Raw genomic sequence first — 26,579 nt, forward strand, 5'->3', positions numbered from 1 at the left:
GCTTTCCAGGGCTGTTTGGAGAAACAGCACCAGACATCAGCTGACACCAGCAATTACATCCAAATAGCAGATACAAGGTCTGTTATCGATCTGTTCCTAGAGGGAAGGACAAGCTATCCAGTAAAAAGGGGTGTCACGTTATTAAATTCTGAAAGGATAATAACCCAACACAGAGGGCACAGCTGTTACTGGTACACTTCAGGCTTCGTTTCCAAGCCTGACAGGGACCAAAGATCATCACAGCGCTTCAGTGTTCAGAGACAGGCCTAGAAATTAGAGGAATAAATTAACATAGCCATATCTGAATTACTGGGCTGAGGGGGCTGCAAGTTCTGCTGGCAGGAACTGGCCTGGTGCTGCCAGTTATTCCCAGCAGCTGCTGGAAACCTCTTCTTAGCCAGTGCCACAACGCTCAAACACTTTGACCTCTCCAAGCTCTGCAGCTTTGCCCCCAGAGCAGGAGTTCTAACAGCCCAAACACTTGCAATAGCCCATGGGAAAGGTGCAAGGGAGGTTGTCTCCTGCAGTAACCTGAGCCAAACATCCTGGTGAAGAACAGAGAGCTCTGTGGAAAAGCCCGGATCAATTTTGCTGCGAAAAAGAAAACATGGCTCAGGGTAAGCGAACAAGCCACAGCCTTTCAATATCAGCAACTCAAAAGAATGGGAGAGTTTAACCAAGCTGCTGCTGAAAAAGGAAAAAAAATCCATGAAGAGTTATCGATTTTTATGAGCTTGGAGTCAAGAGATCCATAAATTATTCACAAGGCAACAGAGATGGCAGATTTCTTGGACATTTCAGTGCCTCACTGCACAGAATTACGAGCTCAGATCATTTGGCCAGACTATCCCACAACTGAGCCTTTATAAACAGCAACAGTGATATCCAAAAGGGGCCTCTGGATGTGTGACAGGCCATTGCCCCGTTAACAGCTTGGAGGATATGCCAGGGGCTACAGGCAGAGCCGGACAGACAGAACCACAACAGAAAGTGGTTTCAGAGCATACTTTGGGAATTTTCCACCCCACTGCAGACAGCAGGTCTCCCTGTCTGCATTAACAAAATTACAAACATAACACCATGAATTAGAAGTGAAATGCACTCACATCCCTGCCCAAATAGACTGGCCAAGGAATCAAAGCCCCCCCAATCATCCTGAAAGGCATTTGGAAATCAAGGTCTGAAGAGCACTACACGTACCAGGGTTTATCTCAGATGTACGTCTGGGCAGAAAACTCAAGCTCAAGAGTTCTGTGAGGTACTCCCAGCTTCATCACAAGCCTCAGGTGCAGCCTCTGGCAACTCATCTCTCCAGGCCCCTTTGTCAAATGGAAGGCAACAGTTTTCCTCCTGTTGCAAGGGAAAGGCATTGATGCCCCCAGATACAAGAGCAGCCAAGGCCAGGCAGTGCCTCAGATCCTGAGCTCATCTGCACAGATCCTCAACAGCCAACCTCCAACACGAAAGAACGTGGCCCCTTAGATTTGCCACACTCAAAGCACTGCAGACACCTGGGATTATCCCTTCACACAGCCAGAAAAGCATGGGCTGAAGAAGTGCTGCTGAGCCAGCCAGCAGCACACAGCCACTGCCTTCCACTGGCTCCAGTCACACCAGTCCCTGGTCCTGGCTGAGATCTGGGGAGTCTCTGTTGAACCTAAGCTAGGTAGGACTCCAGAGCACATAGAAGACCTCAGCACTGGAAAGACTCTTGTTTAAAAAGCAGTGGATTTGAAACTTCAGACCAAGGTAAGTTTTTATGAAACCTAGTGGGGGAAGATCAGTATGTTCTTTTGTAGGTAAATGCAGTCACTGGAAACACTGGAGCAGCAGCTCAGGAGAAAGGTTTTCTGTTTACCCATGCCATCAGAAGCAGAAGTAAGAACAAAGGCAGCCGTCCTCACCCACCAGCCCAGCGCAAACCTAATCCAGGATTTCGAGCCTTTAACTCACAGAAAGAAAAACATAAATCTCCCTGTGCTTGTGCAGAATGAGCTGGAGGTTTTAAAAAGTGCTGGAAGGGGAGCCAGCCATTTGACTTTACCCCTTCCAAATCCAGGGACTTGGATGCCTGGCCACTTGCCCACAACAGCACCTAAGCCCAAGGCAGTGGTGCAGCTCTAGACACCCAAATCCCCAAGTGTGCCAAGCGTGAGCCAAGTGTGGGTTTCCAGCACAAACCCCACATCCTCTGTGGCAAACCCAGCAAGATCCTGGAGGCACAGTGATGAGAAGGCTTTCGTGCTGAGCCGTCTCACACTAATGACCCCACAGCAGGATCTGGCAGGCAAAGGCAGCCCCCAGATTTAGCCAGCGCTGCTTGAGTTTCAGATGGTGCAGAACAGCACATTGATCCATTTATCGTCTGTAGGTTTCCATGGAGACCACAAGTCATTCCCCACCATCACCACCCCCCCGCAGACCCCCCCACTGCTTTTCAATTGATAGCTGGGCACTGGGGAAGCATTTGCAGCACCGTGGAAATTAAATCCACACCAGAGGAGCAGAGGATTCAGAGCCGACACAGCCAAGGAACCTCAGCTTGAGGCAGTCTGTCCTGCTCCTCCCCACTGAGCAAGTCCAAGCAACCAGGCACTCCAAGCCCAAGTATTACGGGAAATTAACAATAATAAAGTGGGATTTTAATGCCACTCCATGGGTTCCCCTCTGACAGTTCTCACAAGGTAGCAGGGAGGAAAGATTTCTATCTCTGTAAGTGCATGTGCCAAAACAGGCTTTGGAGTATCCCAGAGGACAACACCACCAGAGCAAAGCACCAGGGAGTTCCCATCTCCCCAAACAGGGTAACATCCAGGAGGACAGCAGTCCTCTGCTTTCCATACAGCACATCCACTTGTGAAGGCTCACCGCTGATCCTTCACTGAAGGGAGCAGAGCATCAAGCAACTTGTGCACGCTACGAGCAGCAGGATGAGAGTGGGTGGATCAAACTCCAGCCGTCTGCTGCTGGAAAAAGTCATGTCTTGGTCTGTAGAAGATACATGAGCCACCAACTCTGGGGGCAGCAGAGCAAGGCTAGGCTTGAGCATATCCTGTAATCCCACCCTTCAGATACACGTTGCCCAACCTCTCAGCCAGGAAGCAGAGAAAATACCTGACCTGCCTTTGGGGCAAATGTCCCAATGCGGTGCACCAACGCTGCCTTCCCACACCTCCGCAGTCCAGGCACCACGAAATATTCAGGTGCTGTTTACTAGAACCAGATAGTATCACATTTCCTTCCTCCTACCCCATGTAGGATGAAAAAACACCATCAAGACAACCTGAGAAAAATTTTTCACACCTTAGTGCTTAGGGTTTGGCTTTTAACTCCACACACAGCCACTCGAGCAAGTCACCTGCTTAGTCAAAAGAGCTGATCCCATGTAATTCCCTTGCATTTCAACAAAGAGCTGCTGTGCAAGTGCTGCACTCCTTAACAGCTCATTCCCTGCACACACCAAGTGTGAAAACTTGGTGCTGGCTTTACCTCAGGCTCCAGAACCAGATTACCACAAGCACCTCTAGGAGGCCAAAGGACATGACCTTTGTGCCACGCACAGAGGAAGAGGTGGTGTCACCAGCCCCCCCAGCCCGGTGGGCTGCTGCCAGAGGAGCCCAGCAGCCAGAACCCACCCCAGGCGCTGGAACATGAGGACACAGGGCAGGTGGCAGAGCACAGAAAGGCAGCTGCAGGCTGAGAGCCTTCAGGGAAACTCAAGAAGCGTGGTGTAAATACTGTATGCGCCTGGAGCCAGAAAGCTCAGCGAGGGCTGTGCGTAGCATTTCCTGAAGGTTACCTCTAATAAGTGCTGTCAGCTTGCCAGCTTTTGACTGTCTGCTGAGTCCTTCTGTGGGAAGCACAGCGCGGCCCAGACCTCTGTGGCATTGTCACAATCTGTGACAGCAAGAGCTCAAAAAATAAAATTCCTCCCACGCAGCACAGACAAAGCAGGTGTAGGACACCAGGGCAAGCAAACCCACTGCAACCTGGCAGGATGGAAAGGCTCCTCTCTTCTTCCTAATGAGTGGTCACAGAGCTGCTCGCTGAGCACTGTGCATCTCCCCCTCCACAGGGGAGGCAGCAGAGGCTGATGGAGGGAGCCAGCCCCGTGCACCAGGGCAGGTGAGCAGGTGGCCCAGCCTGTCCTGCTCTGCAGCCCTGCTGCGCACGCAGCTGCTCAGCCCATCCCGCGCAGGCGCATCCAACGGGATCAGCGGTGGCTGTGATGCTCAGGCCACTCTCCCCCAGCAGCAGTCAGGGTGCTGCACCACCTCCCTCACCCTTGTAGGGTCCTGGGTGCTGCATCCACCCTGAGCCAGAGCCATCAGTCAGGAGAGCCAGAGCACAGCAGTACGCATTTGTCTGCATTCATTTTCTAGCTGCCACCAAAGACATTATCCTGGCCCTCCCTACTCATTTACTTTTTCCAATGGGAACAGACAAGGCATCTTCATCTATTCCCAGGTGTTTTCTGGTTGTCAGGGTCAAGTTTACTCAGAACTTTTGAGCCTTTCCAGCCCTGTGCTCACAGCCCACTGGGGAAGTGGATCTGCTCTCTGCCATTCTTCAAATCACCTGCTGAGCTCGGTGTAACACAGGAGCTTACAACCAAGCTATGAGTGGCACCAGTCTCTCCAGCAAGGACACCAAGCTTTCCAGCAAAAGCAGAAAATGCCCACGGCTCCTCTTGCTAAGCCTTTGCTGCCCTCCGCCTCTAGCCCTTTTCTTTTTTTTCCAGAGGACAGCTCCAGACACAGCACTAAAAATAAATGCCAGTGGTAAGCAGACAGTACACACCAGATAACAAACACTGCAGTTGTGAGCAGAGAAGAACTCAGGAGATCTGTCATTCCAGTTTCCAGAAGAGGAAAAAAAAAAAAAAAAGCCACAGTTCAAGGCCGCTTTGGTTACGTAAACTTCATTTCCATGTCTTTTATCACTGATAAGATAAGCCATTGCTCAAGTTCAAGTTCTGTATCAAGTAAACCATGATAATCCTCTTAGGAATTCCCCATGCCCCAGCTTGAACAGACCTGCAGAAAAGAGCTTAAGGGGTTGCCTTCAGCTTAAAAAAAGAAACACACAAGCACACAGCCACAGACTTATTTATAACGTAGGCAAATTTGGGGCCTAGTGTAGAGCACTGGAGGCTTATACGGCTCTGTCTGAATAAGGGATCTACTTCTGCCCTAGTTCATAAATGCTACAAGCTACTACTTGGTCATGCATCGCTCAGCTGAGCACCAGCCTGGAGATGACTGCCTTCCAAGGAGGATTTCTTGCAGTGATAGGAATCCAGAGGCTCAAACCCCCAGAAGAAATTAAACTGATTCACAACCAGTCCCACACACTTTGGCCTGGATTAGAGCAACAGGACTTTTCCAGGCAGCTGTGGTTTTTTGGTTTATTACAGCATAGGATAATTTTATATCCTTTACTGCTGGTAGCAGAATTACAGTGATTTTAAGCAATTACTGCCCTGCTTCGGGTATAAGATGTTAAACTCACTAAGACCACCTCCTCCTGTACTTCACTGTCAGAACATCCAGATGCAAAACATCACTGTCTATATTTGTTGAGAGGATGATTTGATCCGATCTAGCAACTGACTATATTTACTAACCACTTAAATATGCACTCACACACCCCGCACTGTAACACAAAAGGCCATCTCATAAATATCTGATTGCAAGACAGATGACAGCAATAAGCAGGCACACAAACTCTTGCCCTCCTCTCTGCTGCTCATCATTAGGACACAAATTACCTGGGCCAGCAATTTTATCACAGCATCTTCCAGGGAACCGACTTAGCCTGAAGGCAATGAAGGCCAGCATTTGAAGCTTAACACTTTACTTCACAGGGCTGCATCTAGCCACCCCCAGTGCGGTTCAGCGACGTGCAGCCACACGCGGGAAGGGCACAGCATTAAGCCCTTCTAAGCCGGTGGCTGCCAGAAGATCAAGGCACAAGGCAGTGGGTAACATCTGAAATTGGTGCTTATAATGTAAATTTTCTTCAGGTCTATCTACTTCCTCAGCCAGCCCAACTGGCTCTGGTACCCACAACTGTTTCTTACTCGTTTCCAGCTACCGTGACTTTCATCCCTCTGATAGCTTCTCCCCATTAGGGTCTTTCACACATCTCCTGAGTATTTTATGACACTCGAACTAAAAGATGCAGCATATCAAACAAAACACATCGATCTCCTTCCCACCAGCAACTTCAAGATCCTTTAGCACTGACTGACAGCCCACAATATTGTGGGAAAGGCTGTTTTCAGATCAGCTGCTGGAAAAGCTCTTCCAAGGTAGCAGCTGAATTCAAATCACACACCAATTAGCTCAGGGGGATTTGTATGTTTTTCTTTCAGGAAACCTATTTGAAAACAAAACAAAGAGATAAAAAAATTGTTTAAATCTCATTAAAATATCTCAAACTGTGTCACAGGCATGCCACGTTTTCTGCTGAAGAAAACAGGAGCAGCTTTAACTAGTTTCACCCCATCAGAGTTTTGTCCTTTAAACCCTCTTGCTGTGTTCCCCCACCTCCAACAAGACAACGCAGAGGTCCAGAGCAGCTCCAGACCTGCTCAGCATCATGCAGCAAGTAAACCCCTGTGCCAAACTGCCTGGGTCTGTCCGGTATCGTTCCCACAAGATGAGGTTTTCCACACTGCTCTCCTTAGGCTTTCGCCTCTCGCCTCAAGGCCACATGCAGATGACCGTGCTTTTTCTGAAGCCAGTGCCAATGAGGCCACTGCATTCGTTATCCAGCAGGATAATGACAGAGTGCAATTCAGTCAACAGCAAATCCTCCCCAGGGAGATGCCCTCTGACCTTCCCTGAGCTGGGGGATGAACGCAGACAGCCAGATCTCAGACAGGCGGCAGAGCTGAGTGAATAATTCCTAATGAATCCTTTCATCTCTTCTTTTGTTTTGGGGAAGGGAGGGGGTGGGTGAAAGGAAATAGTTTGGTACTATCCACCAGCAGAAAATTATTTTCTAGAGCTACCCCAAATCACTGTCATCTGAACAACATTTTTCATGTCTCTGCACAGTACGTGAGCACAGAACGCAGGCTGCTCTCTGCAGAGAAGCCCCTCGTGCAGACGGCCAGTCTGGGAGAGGGGAGCAACAGCCAAAGACACAGCAAGAGCAGGGATGCTCCTGGAAGCCTCGCTTAAAATCACCCTTAGGCAGGCAATTGAAAGTTAATCTAAGATATCCACTCAAACCACATTTTTGCCAACGAAATTCAGTTCCACTGACACATCAGCAAACACATGAAGGGCAAGAAAGTTCATGAAATAAGGCCCACAGAAAGCCAGGATCTTACCTCTCTCCACCTGTCACTCAGCCCTCACCATCAATTTTCTCTCATTTTCCAAGCCACAAGCTGTAAGGATAACAAGGATGTGATAAAAGCAGATTTATTTTTTTCCCCCAACAAAAAGAAGCAATTCTCATTTCTCCAGTGTGAATTCAGCTGTAGAATTCAGTTTAGCAGCATCTCCTGAACACTCTGTGTCACCCAAAGGTATCACAGTAAATAAGGGTGGAAAAACAACTCACAACTCTGAGATCTCAGAGCTGCTTCGCAAGCTTTCAGTCATTCATGCAGCACCCTGGCCCACGGGCACCAGTCCCTACCAGTTTTAGCTACAGAGTTTTTATCCCCATCTCCCAATCGATCCTGAAATCAGCCAAGTCTGAAGAAGTCACTTCCAGCTGCACCAGCATTTACAGGGATTTACCCTCAGCAAGCCCCACCTCATCAGATTGTGGGTTATACTGGGAACAGAAATCACACGGAAGGACCATGGTGGTAAGATGCTCCCGGCCCCATTCCCAGACAAATGAACTGACATGAACCTACACACTTAAACAGAGCTTGGCTCGTGTATTTATATAGATGCCAAATCCCAGGGATATCAATGACAATCTCCTCCCCAGTAAAACCTGATTACAGCGCTGGACTCTCTAAAGCCCCCATGCCACCTCCCTCATCACCCCGGACATCACGGGGAGCAGCCAGCAAACCCCTCCAGGTGCCCAGCACAGCAGGGGTTGCAATGCCAATGATTAAGCAGATCTTCAAAGGAAGAAAAACAAGAGTCCTGGTCAATGACTGACCAGTGTAATAGCTCAGGCTACTATCATGTGCTCTTCTCACAGCACATTTGTTTGCTGGGCTGCCCAAGAGGTTTCTAAGGGTCAAACACGAGGTCATCAGCTTTGCTGAAAAACATAAAAAGCTGGAACTGCAAGTAAGGAAGGTCCCAGTACTTACAATTACGGCTAAAAAGACATGAAAATGCAAATCCTCTAAGTTTAAACATACCAGAGGCAGCATCAAAAAGGAGAAGGAAAAAAAAAAAAAAAGGATCTTATGGTTTTTGAAGATCAGACCTTCACAATATTTAGTAATCCACATAAAATTCTGACCAGCCTCAAGGACCAAGAGTGGCTGTATAAAGCAAAACCTTGCTTTCAGGCTATTTTGAGAAGCACTCACAAGGTTTATCCCAGAAACTGCTTTCTGCCTACTCAGATTTCTCAACTGAGCCAATCACATGGTGTTTCGATGGACTGCTGGAGACACTCGAGAATAGCAGAGCTGCCTGCCGCTATCTGCCTGGCACAGGGTGGTTTTTAATTGAGGCTGAACTCTTAAGTCCCTGCTGCAGTCTGCAGCTCCAATCACTGAAATAATAATTAAACCCAGGAGAAACAGTGCAAAGCAGCAATGCCTTCAACTAGCACATTAAGATGAGGGCACCTGAAGATGTGCACAGACATCTCCAGGATGTGCTGTTTTGTTTCACGCCTGAGGATTTCACAAATTTTTAAACAGGAAGTCAGGGTGGCAGAGATCCTACAGTACAGAAACAGGAGAGATGCAGGAGAGTATCCACTTTCACCCCACCCGGTCCAAGGAGGACATCAGAGCAAGTTTTTTGCATCTAAGTTTGGGACCTTCCTTCCAGGGGAATCTGAGAGATTACCAAGAGAGGGGAATGCAGGGCAAGAGAAGCACCCAAGACATCAGACCAATTTCAGCCATTGTCCCCAACTCAAACTGACCTGTGAAAGAAACCTGTTAAAGAAACCACTCTGAAAAAGTCTGCACTGGCCGTGGAGGTTGCTGGCAGATCAGACAACACAAGTTCTGCTCTGAAATCCGAGGGGAGAGTATCAGCCTGGAAACGACTCTCCATTAGGTTAATTAGTCAAGTTGGATGTATCCAAGTCGGTTACCATGGCCACAGGAACTGAAGAGTAACGCTTTACACACATTTCCCTGGGTGGGACTTGGGACAGGGAGCTCATCCAGCCCCTCCAGGCCCCTCGGCTGGGCAGGGAGGCCGGACCCTGCCATGCTGGGCTCTGTGCCAACACCCCCATCCTGGGCTGGGCTGCTCACAAATGCTTACTGGAACTGCTCCTCGTCCATACACCATAAGGCTGCTAAAAACAGCACCAGAGCTCAACCAGGTTAGTGACACACCAAGAAGATGCATTTGCGTGTAGAAATGAACAGAATGCATGCAAGATGTGCCCTCCACCTGGCTTTCAGTTGGTTGGGTTTGAGTGGGGAGAAAAACCAAAAAGCTCCTCTGTATTCTCTTAAAAATTCAAAGCCTATCTGTCAAAAGAAGTGACAGAAAGCTGTCCATCTCTCCAAACACCATGCCAAGTACAGCTGAAGCTTGTCCGTCAATTTCAGTGCCTGGGAAGAGACCGCAGTACATTAGAAACACGCAAATATTTTAAGTGTCATTAGTTACGTTATGATCAACATCATGTCAGTTGCTTACAACTCTACTCTGCAGCACACACTCACTCATGCACTAGCACACATGAGTAAAGTCTCCTGCCACTTCAGGAACAGCAGCAGATTTAGAAAAGAGTGGGAGAGAAAAAGCAATTTGCAATTCAGCAAAGCTCCTGTGGCAGAGCGGTTTTAAACTCCCCTGGGAAAAGGACCCTCTTCTCACTCTCTGTTCATCAGGTGCCTCACTGAGCCAGGACTGATACCTGCAGAGGCTGCCACAGCACACAGAGGATGGCATCTGCCCAACTTTGCTCTTCATCAGCTCTCTGTGGACATGCAGGGCCACGGCACAAAAGCACAGACCACTTCAGTCTCCCGGAGTGCACAAGCGACATCCAAGGAACAAAGGTGCTGCAGCAGGCAGTTCACACAAAGCAGCAACGACGTGAAGAACCCAAGCCCTGCCGCAGAGGAACATTCCCAGTCACCACTCTGAACCAAGCACTTCATTTCCAGCTCACAGAAAAGGAGCAAATGCCACAGACCTTCCCAGGGGCTCAGACCACGGCAGAAATGACTGAACTGCTACAACACTGCCTGAGCTTGACTCCAAGCTGAAACCACTGCTGCTGCTGCAGGAACACAACAGAACCCTACCTGAGGGTCTGTATCACCTGCTGCAAAATTGGTTGGTGTGTCCCATGCTTGAGAGAGACATGTGACATGGCTGGAAACAGGTCTGTGCAGAAGTTTGGGGAGAATATCACCCCCTTAGAAGGGAATTTCAGTCCTGTGAAATTTACTCCTGTAAAAAAAAGGCTTGAAACACAACCAGGTTGTGTAAACTACAGCCACTCTTCCCTGATTTCAGGCTCTGTGTCCCCTGGCTCCACATCCGTCCAGCAAAGCAGTGCTGACTTAAACAAAAGCATGACTGCTTGGTGAGGACATTCATTCAACTATTCAGGTCAAAAAGAACAGGAGAGAGACGCACCATGATAGGAACACGCTGAGAGGCAATGAGGTGGCAAACTCCTTCAACCAGCACCACAACCAAAGTCCCCCAATCTCAGAAATACTGCTGAAAAGAAGTGAGCTAGATGCTGTGAAAAAGGCAGCAGGAATCACCGTTCTTGGACAGCCCCAACCCCATCAAGAGATACAATTCAGCTCCACCTTTCTTAGAAGGTTAATGTTCAGCTCTTAGCTTCCCCCCCCTCTTCTGCACATGCCTCAAGTAGTTGCTTGATTCACTGTTACCAAAAAACTGGGAGATGGCCATGTGACAGGAGCACAGAACATGGAGAAGACCCATTTGCTTCTGTAACTAATTCTTCTGCCTTCTCAACACACACCAAATTGACTTGGGCAAGGCTGCAAAGGCGAAGCTGCTGTATTTATTTACACAATTTTTTTCTGCTGGTTAAGAGGCTTTGTAAAGCAGATTGCAAATGGCCAAGACAGCACAGGCACCTTTATCAAGTTTTGCATAAACTGGAATGAGTGAAGAACAGCAGGGAGAGCAGCATTCCTGCCTGTGTCCTTTACATTAGATATTTCAGCCTCAATTACCTAAGAATTAATTGGCAAAATACTCAAGAAGTTCATAAAGGCAAGTGTGAACACTCACTTATTTCTGGCTACAGCGTTCTTACCCTAGGGATCAGCCTCTGAAACAAAAATAAGTACGTGTAGACTGCTGATCAGGAGGCAGGAGAGTGCCTGTGCTAGCCAAACACATTTAGTGCCTGGAGCAGCAGCCGGAGAAGTCAGGGCTGAGGAGTCGTGCATGGACACGTTCTTCCTGGAACAGCCCCACGCCTGCAGCCGTGGGCCTGACTCTGCACCCATCTTCCAGCTCAGCCAAAGGTTCAAGGTGTTTCCGCATAGAACCAGGAACTAGAGCGAGGCAAACACAATAATACATTGTGTGGGGACTGAAACCTCCTGCTGAGAAGAAATCCACAGACATTTAAAAAGCACAACTGAACAAAATGCAAAAAAAAAAAACCAAAAAAACCCGCAGATGGAGCTTAAAGCTCTTGTCCCATTGAACCAGACCAAAACTCACACTGCCTTTGGCAGGGGAAACAGGAGCAACCAGGGTGCTTGTGTCTGCCTCTGCAGCATGACTCCTCCACCTCCAGGCAAAGCAAATCCCTTATTTCTCAGCCTTCTCTGCTGTTGGCAGAGTTTAAGGACATTCACAGAAGTGCGTTAGATTTCACGAGCACCAGTCTCGGTGGAGAAGATGCAAACCTCAGCTCTCCACAGTGAGAGAGTTAAAATAAAAAGACAACCCTTAAGGTACATGCTGACTTCTCTCTTTACTTCTGTTTCATAATGCTGGAGAAAACCCAAAACCCTGCAGTGTTTCTCACTCCAACACCACACAGCCCTCAGGAACGCTGCTGGCAGCTGGCTGGGTCCTGGACCAAAACCACAGCAGCTCTTTATGTGCATCTCTAATCATGGCATCTCAAGACACGTAGACATCAAAAAGCAAAAAAAACCAAACCAAAAGAAAAAAAAACAAAACAAAAACAAACGAAAAGAAAACCCCACCCCAACAATTTTTTAGCAGCAGCCCTGTCAAGTTATCAAAAGTAAAGCCAAAACTAAAACCTAGAAATGAAGCAAAAAATAGAGAGGAAGAAGAAAAAAAGGGCTGGCTGACACCTCCTATACATGCTGTCAGCAGGATCATTTGCTCCAAAAATAAGGATGCTCAACACATCTTAACTGATGACATGACAACTGCTTCACGGTCCCAACACCGGAGTTGCATAAAAACCTCCAAATACCCATTGCCTTGCAGCTTAGTAAAAAACAAGCACTCATACTCAGAGCAAGCAACAGACACCATGTGCTGCTCCACAGAATGATCTTCAGCTCTTCATTTCCACTCAAGCATCCACTCGGGCTACAGAGAAGCCTCTTTTTACCCCTCCACTCTTCGCCAGTCACGCTCAGCAGCTCCAGCCACAAGCCTGCTGCTGAGCTGGCTGCCCAGGTGCTGTGCCCGCAGCATGCAAAAATACCACAACTGTAGCTCTGGATCCCAAACAACTCCGCAGAGCAAGCGCAGAAAGGGAGCGCTACTGACTCCAGGTCCCCCCCCGACAGCAGCAACCAACCTCCTGCAGAGCCTGCGTGTGCTCAGGCTGCCTCATCAGCAACTCCCGAATAATTTAAGACTAGAAAGCCTTAAATAAGAGTTCTGAAGGCTTTTTCCACTGCCAGTTCAGAGAGTTTTCCCAAAACACTGAACACACAGATTCCTGTAATGCAGACTTTGCTGCACTTTATTTCTTTAACAGTTTTTAATCACCTCTGGTCTAGCATTTGGAAATTATTATTCACACACACAACAGGAACAAGGCTGCAGGGAAAAATGAATTTCACTGGCCTGCCTGGTTTTGTCTGTGGACACCACCTCACATATTACCAAATCAAAACAAGCCGGCCAACTTGAGCGTGAGGGGGAAATGAAAGGGCAGACCGGTGACCTAGAAATGAAGCTGACACTCTGGCATGAGCTTGAAACCCAGCAGCAAAGGGGAAAGAAAAAAAAAAAAAGCTGTAACTGCTTTCAAGATGGAGCTTGAAAACTTTATTAATGGAGTTATACGGTATGGTACCCACAGACAAACAAGGACTTGATCAAGGAAATCTTTCTAATAGGAAAGATTGTGCTAAACACAAGAAACCCTTATGCCAAAGAGGGGACATAGTTATTTAAGGCTGAGATGCAGGAAAAACACCCCTACCAAACGACTGGAGAAACTTCGGAGCACACGGTTCTGGTCCAAGCACCACAGCTCTGTTACACACCCAAGATTTACACAGCACACGGTGTCACAAATCGCATCATGGTAACAGCATGAGCTTGAGGAGGTAGTGGACAAAGCCTTAGGGCTTCAAGCAGTGGATCAGGAATGCCACAGTCACATGTCTCAGCACTGATCCAATGCAAACTCACCCAGCCAGGTGTAATTGGTTCAAGGAGGGTGTTAACAAGTTACCTTTGTTCTAGCAAGTTTCAGGCTCGAGCGAGTAAGGTCCGTATCACCAGCACAAACCGACACAGGACCCGCAGCTCCCTCCGGCAAGGCTGACACCAGAGGTGCTCATGAGCCAACATCCAGCCCGGACTGTGCGTGCACCATCAGCTAACCCGGTGTAAATCACTGGGGGCTCTCAGCCTTCCAAAAGCAGCTCCTTGCAACATCAGACCAGAGAGATCACGCGGCCTCGGCAGTAAACACTAACGCAGAATGCTTCTGCTACCAGGGCCAGGTGCTGCCACTGATAAACCACGGGCTCACCGGGGTTTCTGCAGCGCTGCAGGTATGGGTTTGAGAAGCTTGCAGAGGCCAAAGACTGAGCTATTTATGAAGTGATCAAGTACCATGCAGCTGAGATCTGGTCCTATAAAAATTTAGCCGCTGGAGTAATTTTATAAGGTTTTAAAGTATTTTCAGAAGAAAGCCAACTTTCCGTTGTTTGCCACAGCTTGTTAGAAGCCCACACATCCCGCAGCGTAGAGGAAAAGACACCCTCCACCCTCTCCAGCCAGCACTGCACAGCTGGAGGCACAGGCAGATTTTCAGATGGCTTGACTTCGCTTGTCATCCTACTCACCAATTCAACTCTCCCACCACATCCCACTGATGCCCAAGCGCAGGGTTCTGTCCTTCACCGTGCTATGTTGCAATAATCAGGCCCCAGCTCTTTACACAACCACCTAAGCCTCCAGACCTCGCAATTAAACACTCCCTGAGGAGGATGAAACCTGCCCACCTGGGAGACAGCAAGTCCTCAGGGACTGATCACAGACGATGGGATGATCTGCACCAGGAACCTTCCCAAATCCTGTCATCCTCCACCCACAAGCTGACACATTTCTTTCCTTCTGCCTTCTTCAACACAAAGACAAGGAAGAGCACACTGCAAACTGTTCTCTTGCCCTAACATGCACAGGACAAACCCAGACTGTGTTGTTTAGGAGGCTGGTAGGCAACATTCAGGTACCAGCACAGAGCACCAGCCAGAGCCTGCAGAAAACAGGGTTTAGATGACGTAGAAGTCCCAAAAACTACATTATAGATGGTCACTCCACTGGAGTATTTATTCAGTTTACAGCCAGTTCCCTGAGCAGGCAGGGAGAAGCACACCCAACTGGAAGAGTTAACTTCCTACACATTTGGGCCAAAACTGCGTTTCTGGACCGCCACTCCTCCCAGTGTTACGCCAGGGAAACAATGCTCAAAAAAGATTACGTGGAGTGGTATTATGTAAATAATTCTCTTCCACAATGAAAGGATAAACCTAGACTGCTTGGTTAGTTATTAACCCAGGAGCCAGCGCCGCAGAGAGGAAATCCTGCCGGCTCTGCCTCCCTCCCTCAACACACGCACCACCCACCCAGAGAGCCACAGCCGGGCCTGCAGCCTCCGGGGACAATACCCACACCATCCCTGGCCTCCCCGCGTGCTGGCACTCTCCCTCAGATCACCTCCCATAGGAGGAAACTATTTGGACCCCACCACATTGTCTCCTCCCAGGACAACCCTGCTCCTGGCCTCATCACTGCTGCCAAGGCTCAACTTGGCCCCCTTCCTCCTTGTCATCCTCCTCCCACTGCCAGCCCAGGACACGAAGGGTTCCCTGCACTTTGATGGGAACACACTCCTCGACACATCCCTCCTCTTGAAGGCCTTCCCTTCCCCTCACAGGCTGAACCCACTGGAGCCTGCCTTTGCTTGCACATCTCCCTTCTGCCCAGAATAACTTATTCGACCTTTCTGCCTCCGTTTCTCCCTGCAACCTTCCTCCTGCCTTGGCCTCACGTCTGAATGCTTTATGTTTGTCGTACGATTTTAAATCTGTCAGCAATTCATCCATCTGCCACCTCTTGGGTTTTTAATGCCGCAAAACGTTCTGGGATACAGCCCTGCACAAACCTCTTGGTGGAAAATTAAGCTGTACCTCACTCAGAAACCAAACTGGCTTTGAGATCATTTCTTTCCAAGGTGCTGGGCTATTTCAAAGACTGGCTTCTTCCCTACAGCGAGCAGAAAAGCCACGATGCTATCCGGTCTAAAATAAACATTATGGGAGCGGCGATAAGGGGAAATATTTCAGCTGACTAAGAGCAATGTAGGTTCAAATCCAAGCGTAAGCTGATATTGCTTGTAATTTGTTCCCGAGCCAAAAACACAGACTGGGAGTGAAAAAATGGAAGGCATTAAACAACAAGCAGCGTACTCAGCGACTCTGAAAAACTTCAGCATTTCCATTTATGTTATTATTTTTTTAAATAACCTTCAGTTTCACGGATCATAAAGTTAATTTGGAGCAACTTCCCTTCTCTGTAACTAGACAGAGCCGCTATCCTTTACATTCATTAATGTTTGCTCACTGCTCCGCAGCTATAAAGAAAGCACTAACCATTATCAGCATCCTCCATGCACCCAGCAGGCACATAACGCTGACTGCGTGCTCTCCCTGTCCCCTCCCCGTGCCCCAGATCCCCTCCAGCCCTGGCACTGTGGTAACAATCACAGTCATGGCCACCTACCTCCATCTTTACTGCTTTTCTTCCAGTGCCAGTCACCTCTCCCCTGCAGGCAGGGCTCCTCTCTGGGCCTCTCCAAGCCAGATTCGGATCAGCAGCCAAGCACACGCTGTTGGCAGCAGAGTCTGCAGCAATCAGTGCCTCTTCTTGCCTGCCCAACCCCAGCCAGGTCACATTTCCCAGCTCCCCACCGTGAAGGCGGCAGGAAAGCTGCTCCCATGTGGGCACTGCCTGCTCACCAGAAACATCCCCTCCTGGGGCACCCTGCTCACCTTTAATAAGGAACAGTCCACACCCCAGAGAGACTCCATCTGCCAAAGGCAGGTTGGTAGGAACGGAGAACTGGTGGCCTCGAGAAGGGAAGTGACAAGTAGGGTGGGCAGCAGAACTGGGGGTGCAACCCAGATTTCTCAATTCCCAGCACAGTCCCGCTGCTGCCTCGTGCTCAGGTCAGGGATCACTTCCCAAAACTGACAAATCACTCACTTCCTTCTGCTCTTCTGTCCTCCTTCCCTTCCTACCAGATCCATCCCTCACTGACCAAGCTTTTACAGGCACTTTCATGCCCTCTATTCTGGAGCTCCAGCTCCCTCTTCAATCCTCTTTTTAGGAAGCATCTCTGCTCTAGTCATGCTCATTAAATTATACACATTTCCATTTTCTACTGCAAAGATCTATCCCTTGACATTTCAGGGCAAATCGGAGACCTCAAACACCTGTGTGCCAGCACAGAAATAGCAATTCTCCACTGCTTTCCTATGTCAATACACAGCAAGGGCCCTTCAAAGCTGTGCAGGAGCCTGTGCCACAGCAGCCTAGATGAGAATCCATGACCTCATGATGCCCAAATCCTTAAGCAGCTGCAAAAGCCTCAGTCACTAATCAGAGAGGCGACCGGGTGCTGCTAGACCTCATTTCCAGCTCCATTAGAGCTGACCCTGCTCTCCGTTGAAAACTCTCAGCGAAGACTAAAGCGAGCCACGGCTCCTACAAATGCAACTGCACAAAAATAACAGTCCTCTTAAGAACACACTGCCCTGGATTTCCATCCTCGTGCACCCCTGCAGCCAGCCCGTGGTCTGCATTTGGGGACCACTGCTCACAGGCCCAAAACCCAGGGGGGAACCAGCACTCCACCACTGGGAGTAACAAGCCCTCGCACTGAACAGGCAAAGCACTCATGCAGAAAGAGACTCTTCACCAGCTCTCCAGCAGACTTGCTCTGACACACTGAACTTCACATAACCCCAACAGCCTCAGTTTTCTGACTTGTGAAATAATCTGGTCAGAACAAGCCACTGGGTTAGGGATGGGGAGTACTGCACCCCAAAGGCCCTCTCCAACCCATTCCCCTTCACAACTGTTCACATCAGCCACCCAAAACCCACCTCTGAAAATTTACAGATTTAATCCTCCTTTTATACTCACTCATCTAGAAACCGGCAAGATCCTAAACTTTCCTCCTCCCCACAGGGCCATGAAGATGACGGTACCTCAGGCACATAAATTACAGCTGGCTTCAAACGAGTTTCTCCCAGGACAACCAGATTGCAGAAAGGACTGTATTTCAGCAGAGGCCACTAAAACCAGAACCAGCAGTGGGAGCAACACTTGGAGCCATCAAGGAGACAAATAATTCACAGCCATGTCACAAAAGATGAAGATATCTCCTATGACCCAATTCCAGCTAGCGCAGTCCAGAGCTGCCGTGGAGATGAGAGGGTAGCTCTCAACACGTGCAGCTATCAGCACAGTTACATACACACCATCACTGCCAATCATAACAAAACTGCCTTCACCAGAATGGATCTCCTAATTACAAGACGTGAACACGGCCTGAACCAAACCCTCTTTGGATTTAGCGCAGGATGGCTCCAGGGATTAGTACAACCTCCACTGGAGGCAACTGGGTTCAAATCCAACCACAGCCATTAGCAAGTGAAAGACAGTGCCAAGCAGCAGCTGTTTGGTGGCTTGCATGAAATGAGTTTATGGTTTCAGTGCAGATCCTGTCGCAAAAAAATGCCAGTCACCTCCCTGGAGCTCAAAGGTGTGAAGGCAGAGGCACCCACCCGTTCCTCCAGTGCTGGAGATGCTGACGTGGGAGGCGTTCCCACACGGGCCCGGCACCAGCTCCGCAGAGCCAGCCCTGACCTCCGCAGGGGTTTCAGAACCAGGTATGTTTTGCAACTTGGCAGAAACACACAGCTAAGTAACAGAAACCACCACCCACATAAAGCCAGAAGAACAAAGTACCAGTGTTTTCCTGCCCCAGACATGTGCGTGCCCCCATCTCCTCTCTCACACCAAAAATAGCTTCTACGTTTTCCCTTTTGGCAACAACAAACCGAGGTTTGAGCACATTTGCTTTCAATAAACTAAACACGTTTTGCAAGAGCCTCTCTCACACTGAAACTTACTCAACTAAAGTTATAAGATGTTTGTCACACGCAGAACTTCCCTCCCGCGGCATCGTGAGACTCAACCCCAACACACTGTGCAAGCCTTGCTCACTGAATTCCTCACCCAAGGCACAGGTCTTGCACAGAGCTGGCAGACCCAGGCACACAGGAGGCTTGAGCTAAATCCCTAAGTCACTCAACGAGTCAGCACTGAAACTCAGAGAATTAAGTACGGTTTCATTAAAACCATCCAGGAATGTACAGTTTCACTAGAGCCCTTGTCACCACTTCCAGAAGAGAGGGAAATGCTCACCCATTTGTCCCAACTCACACCGGTTCCCTTTATGAATCAGTAGTAGTACCAAATCTTTATCAGTAAAGTACATGGCAAACTTAAACTTGACCTTGTTGATAAAAACCCTATGCCAAAAGGAAAATGGAAATGGAAACACTCTCACCCCACACACCCGAGGAATACCAGTGGAACAGTACCACATCCACCAAACTGATTAAAAATACCAGATTCAGCAAAACCCTGACGTTTTCAGGTATCCAGAGCGCCAACCTTTGCTTCATGTGAACACCGAAGGAGAGGTCGCAGAAAGAGTTCAAACCATAAATGCCTGTGAACCAACGGGTTAGGAAACACCCACTGCACAGATCACCTCCAGCAGCACTGTCCTCTCTGAAGCACATTCTTCAGCTGACCCAAAACACAAAGTTCAGGGAGCAGACGCAGCCTCCAGGGCAGGCAGCAGTGCCTGCAGGCATGCTGGCCTTCCACAGGGTTCAAAGAGCTGGAAGGAGGGATGGGTTTGTTGGGTCAACGCGGCCCCGCGCCCCAGGCAGCCCCAGCCCGAGTCCTGCAGGTTTTGCTGCTTCAGTGGTGTTGGCAGCAGCCCACATGGCAGGCAGCTGCCTGCACCCACTGCAGCCTGCTCTTTGTGCGTTGTCAGGGCAAGGGAGCAGGAGGAAGGACCGAGGGAGAAGAGGGAACAGGAAATTATAAGAATCAACAGAAAAAAAAAAAGCGATCACTCCAGAGACCGCAGCTGGGGTTCAGAGAAACGTGCACTTGTTGCCTGCAGACACCGGCTGAGTTACCCCCCGTAAATATTTACACGGCGAACACCACACCGCCCGAGAAGCCAGCCCTGCAGCTCTCGTCGTGCCCAGGAGCCGGCCGTGCCCCCGGCACCGCTGACACGGCTCGGGGGCGCAGGGCTGCCCTCCCCCCGCGCCCGCTGACCCCTCGGATGCTCACTCATCGCTCCGGCTGTCGGTCAGCGCGAACCCACCGGCTTCCCATGTGCGGGGGGCAAGAGCCGGAAAATACAGCAGAATTGAAAGAAAGGGAGAAAAAAAAAAAAAAAAAAGAGGAAGGGGTGTAAAAAAAGGCCCTTGGGTGCCCCCACCCCGCAGAGGGGTGTCCCCGCCAGTTTGCCAACTGCGGGGCTCCCCTGCGCTCCCAAACCCCGCCGCTCCCGGGCGGCGCGTTCCCTTGATGCCAAAAACAGCAAAACCAACAAAAAAAAAGAGAAAGTTTCTCCCCGGCGAGCAGCTCCCGTGGCACATTTTCATTTTTACGTAACGCGGCCGCCTTTCCCCCACCTGCGGGGAGCGGAGCGGCCCCCCCAGCCCAGCCCCCGCCCGCACCCCGGCACCAGGGGGGACCCCCGGGGCTCCCCTCCTCCCGACTCACCTAATCCCGCCGGCAGCTGCCTCCCCCCATCGCCGCCGCCGCTCCCGCCTCAGCGGCCGGCGGGGCAGCGCCGGGCGCGGGGACGCGGCCCCGCCATCTGCGCCGTGTTTATAAATCCAGAGCCATGGGGCTGCGAGCCGCGCCGTCCGTCCGCCGCTGGGGCCGGGCCGCCCCTCGCCGCAGCGCCTGCCCCGCAGCGCCCAGCCCAGCCCAGCCCAGCCCAGCCCTGCCCGCCCCGGCGCGGCGGGAGGCGGCGGTCGGTCGGTCGGTCGGTCGGTCCCTAAGGCCGCCCCACAGCCGGCCGGGCGGGGCGGGGCGGAGCGGGGCTGCGCCGCCCGCGCGCATTAAAGGGGCCGCGTGCGCCCGCACCGCCGAGCGCCGGGCGGGACCCGCGGAGCCGCCGGTCGGGACAGCGGCTGTGTCCCCGTCACCGGCTGTGTCCCCCTCACCCGCTGTGTCCCCGTCACCCGCTTCACCCCTGTCACCGCCAGTACCTGTGCCATCGGCTGCACCCGTGCCAACGGTTTACCAGTGCCACCAGTTACCTCGGCGCTACTGGCGGCACCGGTGCCGCCTGCACCGCCGGTGCTCCCGGGCTGCGTTAGTGCCCCTGGGTGTCATTGATAACGTTTGTGGCGCAAGTCGGGGATTCTCGCTTGTGATGTGAGCTGGCCGACAATCTCCTCGTGCCGGTGGTATTTCGGACACTTCGTTGGAGGGGGTCGGGCACCGCTTGGATTTCTGAACCCTAGCAAAGGTTCAGCCCCGGGAAATTGGTGTCCAGAGCATCCCACGGTAACATAGTTAGGAAAATTCAGTTTTCCCGCAAAAGGAAGCTGGGGGTCTTCAGGAGAAGACCCCATGATGCACATTCCCAGCCCTGGGCTAGTGTCTTGTGCTATTATCGTGACTGCATCAAAAACCTTCCCAGGGTGGGATCTTTGCAGGAAAATCTAAACAATTTAACAAGCAAATGCCCACAGGAATCAGCACTGAGGCAACCCGGTCCCTGCCAGATTTTAGCTAATATCTTACTTTTTCATACTTTTTTCTTCCCCTCCATCCTCCCAGGGGGGATGAGGAAGGTCCTATCTCCTCAGCCACCAACTGTTCCCACTCCATTGCTGGGTGCCCCCTCCCCAGGCACATCCACCCCCTCTCCCTGCCACGAGTGATGCATGACCCCAACAGCTGGAAAAGCATCTCACAAACCTCCACTTCCCCCTCCCTGCTCCAGCAGCTGTAAAAACCTCCACGTCTCCCACCCCACTCCGGCAGGCAGATGTGGGCATGCACAGGTTCCCTGCCGTCCTGCCTCCTGCAGTTCGCTTCTCTTTTCCCTGGTCTCGAGTGGCATTTCCCTGGGAGCAGGAGAGCAGGATAGCGGGCAGCTCACGGCATTCCTTGCCCCAATACGGCCGCGCCGCTGCAGGGCAGAGGGATTTTCCCAGGCCTGGACTCCGTCTCCTGAAGTCACCCCACTCGATATGTAAGCACGGGCGCACGCCACGGCGTGAGCACAAACACCAGGAGCGCAAGGCAAAGTGCCTGAAATGAGCCCGACGCGTCAGAAAAAGCAGGGAAAGTTGCCCTCCTGTGCCTGTGGCAATTGTGTGTCTGCTGGCTCGGGGCAGCAGCTTTGGTGCAGTTCAAGTCTTCGGTTTATCCGCAGGCTGAGCATCTTGTGAAGCAAAGGAGCAGATCAGATCTTTCTCTTGAAAACATGTTTATCTTGGAAGATAAAGGATCTCCCTGTTGCATTGTGGGGTTTCTCTGCTCCAGCCATTTAGCTTTTTCTGAGCTTTTTTTTTATATATCTGTGGCATTTCACTTAATGAATGGAAGGCAAGTCCTGCACCACAGCAAAAAGACTCAGGACATTAACTTTACAGGAGCCAGGCTTTTATATCCCACTGACCTTAGAACAACATTAGAATCAAATGTATTTAAATAAACCCCTTAGGGTTGAACACACTTTCCAGCAACACTGAATATCCTGCCACAGCACAGATGGATTTTTTTGCCTGTTCTTGTGGTCCAGAAGGCCATGGTGCCAAAGGGAATCACCAGGCTGGTGTTGCAGTGGGAATATGGGCTTTTCACAGTGGCCTTGCTCTTAGAACAGTGGGGATGATTTCCTTGTGCGTTTCTCTTCCTCTGGCAGCCTGGCTGTCAGTAACTAGCAGCTACCAGATGCCAGTGGTGTTTATAAAACCATTATGCAAAGCCACTATACCCAGTAATTTCAAAATAATACCCAAATTACCCAATAATACCTGAAAATAATGGGTGCCCCGATGTTGTGGGGCTAAGTGACTGTAAGTGTGGGTCAAGACCAAACAGTGAACCTGTCTGGTCAAATCACGTCTTCATCATCCTCATCCTAACAGCCCTCTAATGAGGAGTGTGTGACTCTCGTTAACACAAGAGGCTGGATGTGTTTGTGTGGAGTTGCTGATCCCAGGAAAGCAACTCCCTTCCCTGTCTCAAAGCAAGAACAGGGAGCTTGGCTTTAAAATAGTGGCCTTGCAAACATTAGGCAGAAATGCTGTTTGCAACAGCGTTCTGGCTTTTGGAGCCTCGAGGCTTTGTGTTGTCAAGCTTTTTCCCTGCAATCGTGGAAGCTGGAAGCTTCTTGTCCTGGAGGAATCACAGATAAGATTGTGGCAGCATCTCAAGGCTCTGAGCAAAGCCCACAGTGAGCCTGCCCTGAGCACCCCGGAGCAGGGGCAGCGCTGGCGTGGGTGCTGTGCCGCAGCCGGACACGTACACGCACATTAAACCCAGGAGACAGAGCCTGGCTGTCGCTGTAATCACGGTGTATCTGTGCTGCGAGCCTGCAGATAGCTTACACAGATTTTCCTTAGCGTTTCACTTGGAAGCTGCCGTTGATAGCTATTCCATCAGATAAAATGGTAATGTGAGCCGTCCAGCAGCAAAGATGGGGATTTCAGCTCTCAGCGGAAAACTGGAGTCCTGCCTCAGATATTTGAGATGTTCTGCATTAAACTTGCCCCATGCCCGGCACAAATGCAAGAAAATTGGGGTGTTTTCTTGCTTAGGTTGACCCAAACTCCTCCAGGAAAAGAAGTGAGATGCAAAACAGGAGCCACCCTCCTTTTGAAACCACCCTCCCATGGAAAGCTTCAGGGGAAAGTAATTACATCTAAAGCAAGCTGTAGCCTTTAGCCTCAGTCAGCCTGTAATTGACTTTACCAGAGCATCAGCCCACTAAGACCAAAGTGAGTGAGAACTATGGCAGGGGTTTACCCTCCACAGCCACGCCTGACCCACGGTCCCGGCACAGAGACGAGGGGTCTTGGACCTCCTGGTCTAAGGGGGTAGGTATGGCAAAGGGTGGAGGCAGCAGGAGGTTTGCGGCCCTGCCCTGTATGATGCAACGCAGCTCCCTCCGAAGCACCTTCCCACCGCCCTGCTGACCTGCCTTTACTCGCTCCAGGCACGAGAGGAATTCAATGGGATTCAGGCAGTGTGAAGGGATGGAGTTCACCTTAGGGAAGTGGATCTGTCTCAGGAAAAACAAACAACCCACAAACTAAAGATCTCTGCATGTTCCCTGGAGGAGGGGGAAAGGCAAAACCCGAGGATGCAGCTGGTGTCATAGGGTCTAGCACCCACTCCCCATGCCACGCTCCTGCCTTTTTCTGTGTTCACCTTCAAGCTGGCAATGATGAACAGAAACAAATTATGTGATGTGAAATATCCCGAAGTCAGGGCACTCAGCTACGTGCAGAGAGGGGAGAAATGAAGTGATCCTGGATGGTGGCTGTAAACAGGGAAATGACTCCAGCATCACCAGGTTGCCTTCATCCCCAAAGTTCAAGGGTGATCCCACCCTGTGCATCAGCCCCACGGTGGGGACCCCATCAGCACCCTGTCACACTGCAATTGCAATGGGCTTCTGCTTTCCCGGCCAGTCCTGACCCTGGCCACAAGGCTTGGCCTCTCCTCTTTCTGTGGCCATTGCCTTGGCTCCCGCTCCCAAATGGCTGAGCTGAGTGCTCCTGAGCAGCTGTCCCATTCCCTCCCGTGGTGGGTTTGGGCTGTGTTTGGACCCCCCGTGCCAGGGCCGGCAGTGGGTCATGCTCCATCTGCCTCCCCAGCCCAGACCGGCACACTCGCATCAGCTCCTCGCAAGTTCTCCAGGGGCTGCCGGAGATTTTAACGTGTCAGGGGACAGACAGGACCCCAAAAGGGTCATGTCCCTCCCGAATGGATCAGCTTTTAAATGCAGATAAATGCAGATCAGTTTAAAATCCAGCTAAAAGCAGCAAATGCAATTCTCCCCTTCCACAGGTGCATGGTGACCCTGGGGCTGAGCTGCCGTGATGCAGAGAGGCACTGGGAGTGAATTTCGAGCCAGGGGACAAAGCTGTCCCTGTCAAAGCCAGGGATGGGGACACTGGCAAGCAGGACACAGGCTGAGTGACCAGTCCCATGTGCATTTTGGCCTCCCAAATACACACCTCCAGCAGATGGTTGCTGCCTCCCACATGCTGGGGCAGCTCACAGAATAACTAACTAGTCTTTACCACAGAAATAAATGGCCACAGCTTTATTAAATCAATATTAATTCATAATCTTTAACAGACAATTATAGTTATCTCGCACACAAAACTACCCACCTCTTCAAATCTCTGATCTGACAGGGTTATAATTAGCTTATTACTGTCCATACATCTGCTAATAACTTTTCCCTCAGCCCTGTGAAGTGAATTAAGGAGCGCTAATAAACCATGGCTGTTAATCCATTTATATGTCTTATGCTTTTGTCTAGGCACCGAATTTAAAGATACATAAAAAGGGGTTTTCTCCTTTCTTTCCTCCAAGGTCTGACTACGCTGCAGCCCTTGGCTGCCGGGTGTGGGCAAGGTGGTCTTTTTGATGTCCTGGCAGATGCCATCCCCACCGGGAGCAGGGTGCAACAGGAAACTTGGGAAAGCACTTTACAAGCTGAAAACCCTCAGAATATTTGAGAGCAGGAATATTTTCCCCAACGCTTTCTTATTCTCAGCCTCAGTGCCAATGCCTGGCATGAGGCAGAGGGTATTTGGGGAAGGCCCACTGGCGAGACTGCAAACCCCAAAAATCCCCCATGGGAGGGAATAACGGGCAGGCAGACAGGAAAGAGGGGCTGGCTTTGGGCAGCACTCCCAGCGCTGCCCGCTCTGCTCTGGCTCCACACGGCAGAGCGTTGCCAGTGCGGGTCATTAGCAATTATGAAAGTGAGATCAGACGCGGTCGGGGGTGGAGGGAAACGTTGATCTCAAATGATGGCCGCTAATAAGGGACAGCGGAGAGGCACCGTGTGATGTGGCGAGATAAAAGCAGATGGCTGGCTGCTGCTTCTAATTATAGGACCCTGCTAACGAAGAGGGCGCTGATTAGACTGACATTGTCCTAGGACATGCACTTCTAGAAGGATCTGGCACTAGGGCTCAGGGTTTGGGGGTGGTGTGATGGGGATCCCCACTGCCTGCCAACACCTGTCCCAAAACCTTCTTCTGCCCTGTCTCTGCCCCACCACCCATACCCCCAAATGAAGTTTGCTCCCACCATGGAAGCAGTCAGGTCAGGGGCTGCAGGGATGTCAGTGAGGAGCCAGCAGTGATGTCCCCATGCGTTCAGGCAGCGGCGGGTGGGAAAGCCCTGAAATCCACCACCAGCCCAAGAGGCTCTGAGTTCCAAGCCCCTGAAGACGGAAGGAAGCTCCTTTTTGAGTAAGAAATGTGGTTGAATTCACTCATGGGTGAATAATTTATGATGCTTACTGTAATGAGACAAAAAAACCATTCAGTTCTGGTTTCATCATATTTTTGGCTATGAGTAAACCAGTAGAAAATGATGAGGGCTTCCCACAGCAAAGCTAAACCCCTGAGACTGGAACTGGTAGCCAGGCCGCTACCAGTGAGTTGATCTTATGCATATTTTTGGTTGTGTTGGCACTTCTCCTCCTCCATGGAAGAGATCTGAAGCGTATTTGTAATGACAGCTCTGTCTCTTTCTCAGCTGAGCCCAGCTGGGGATGCAGGAGCCTCCCCGGTGGCAGAAAGGAGGACACTCAGCAGCCTGCCTGGCTTGGTGGCAATGCCC

General features: G+C 50.6%; 1 protein-coding gene across 9 annotated transcripts in view; it reads right to left on the bottom strand.

Moving 5' to 3' along the window:
- NCOR2 (nuclear receptor corepressor 2) overlaps nucleotides 1-20,621 on the bottom strand; it is a 230,434-nt gene extending 209,813 nt beyond the window's left edge. For 5 of the 9 annotated variants that reach the window (XM_048323240.1, XM_048323239.1, XM_048323236.1 and 2 more), the window contains exon 1: nucleotides 20,466-20,621. The gene's annotated coding sequence lies outside the window, so the exon portion shown is untranslated. The remainder of the gene's footprint in view (nucleotides 1-20,465) is intronic. The other 4 variants (XM_048323232.1, XM_048323231.1, XM_048323230.1 and 1 more) reach the window with 1 other exon arrangement.
- Between the last annotated feature and the right edge of the window lie 5,958 nt (nucleotides 20,622-26,579).

Source organism: Corvus hawaiiensis, chromosome 18, assembly GCF_020740725.1.
Source record: "Corvus hawaiiensis isolate bCorHaw1 chromosome 18, bCorHaw1.pri.cur, whole genome shotgun sequence".
Classification (NCBI taxonomy): domain Eukaryota; kingdom Metazoa; phylum Chordata; class Aves; order Passeriformes; family Corvidae; genus Corvus; species Corvus hawaiiensis.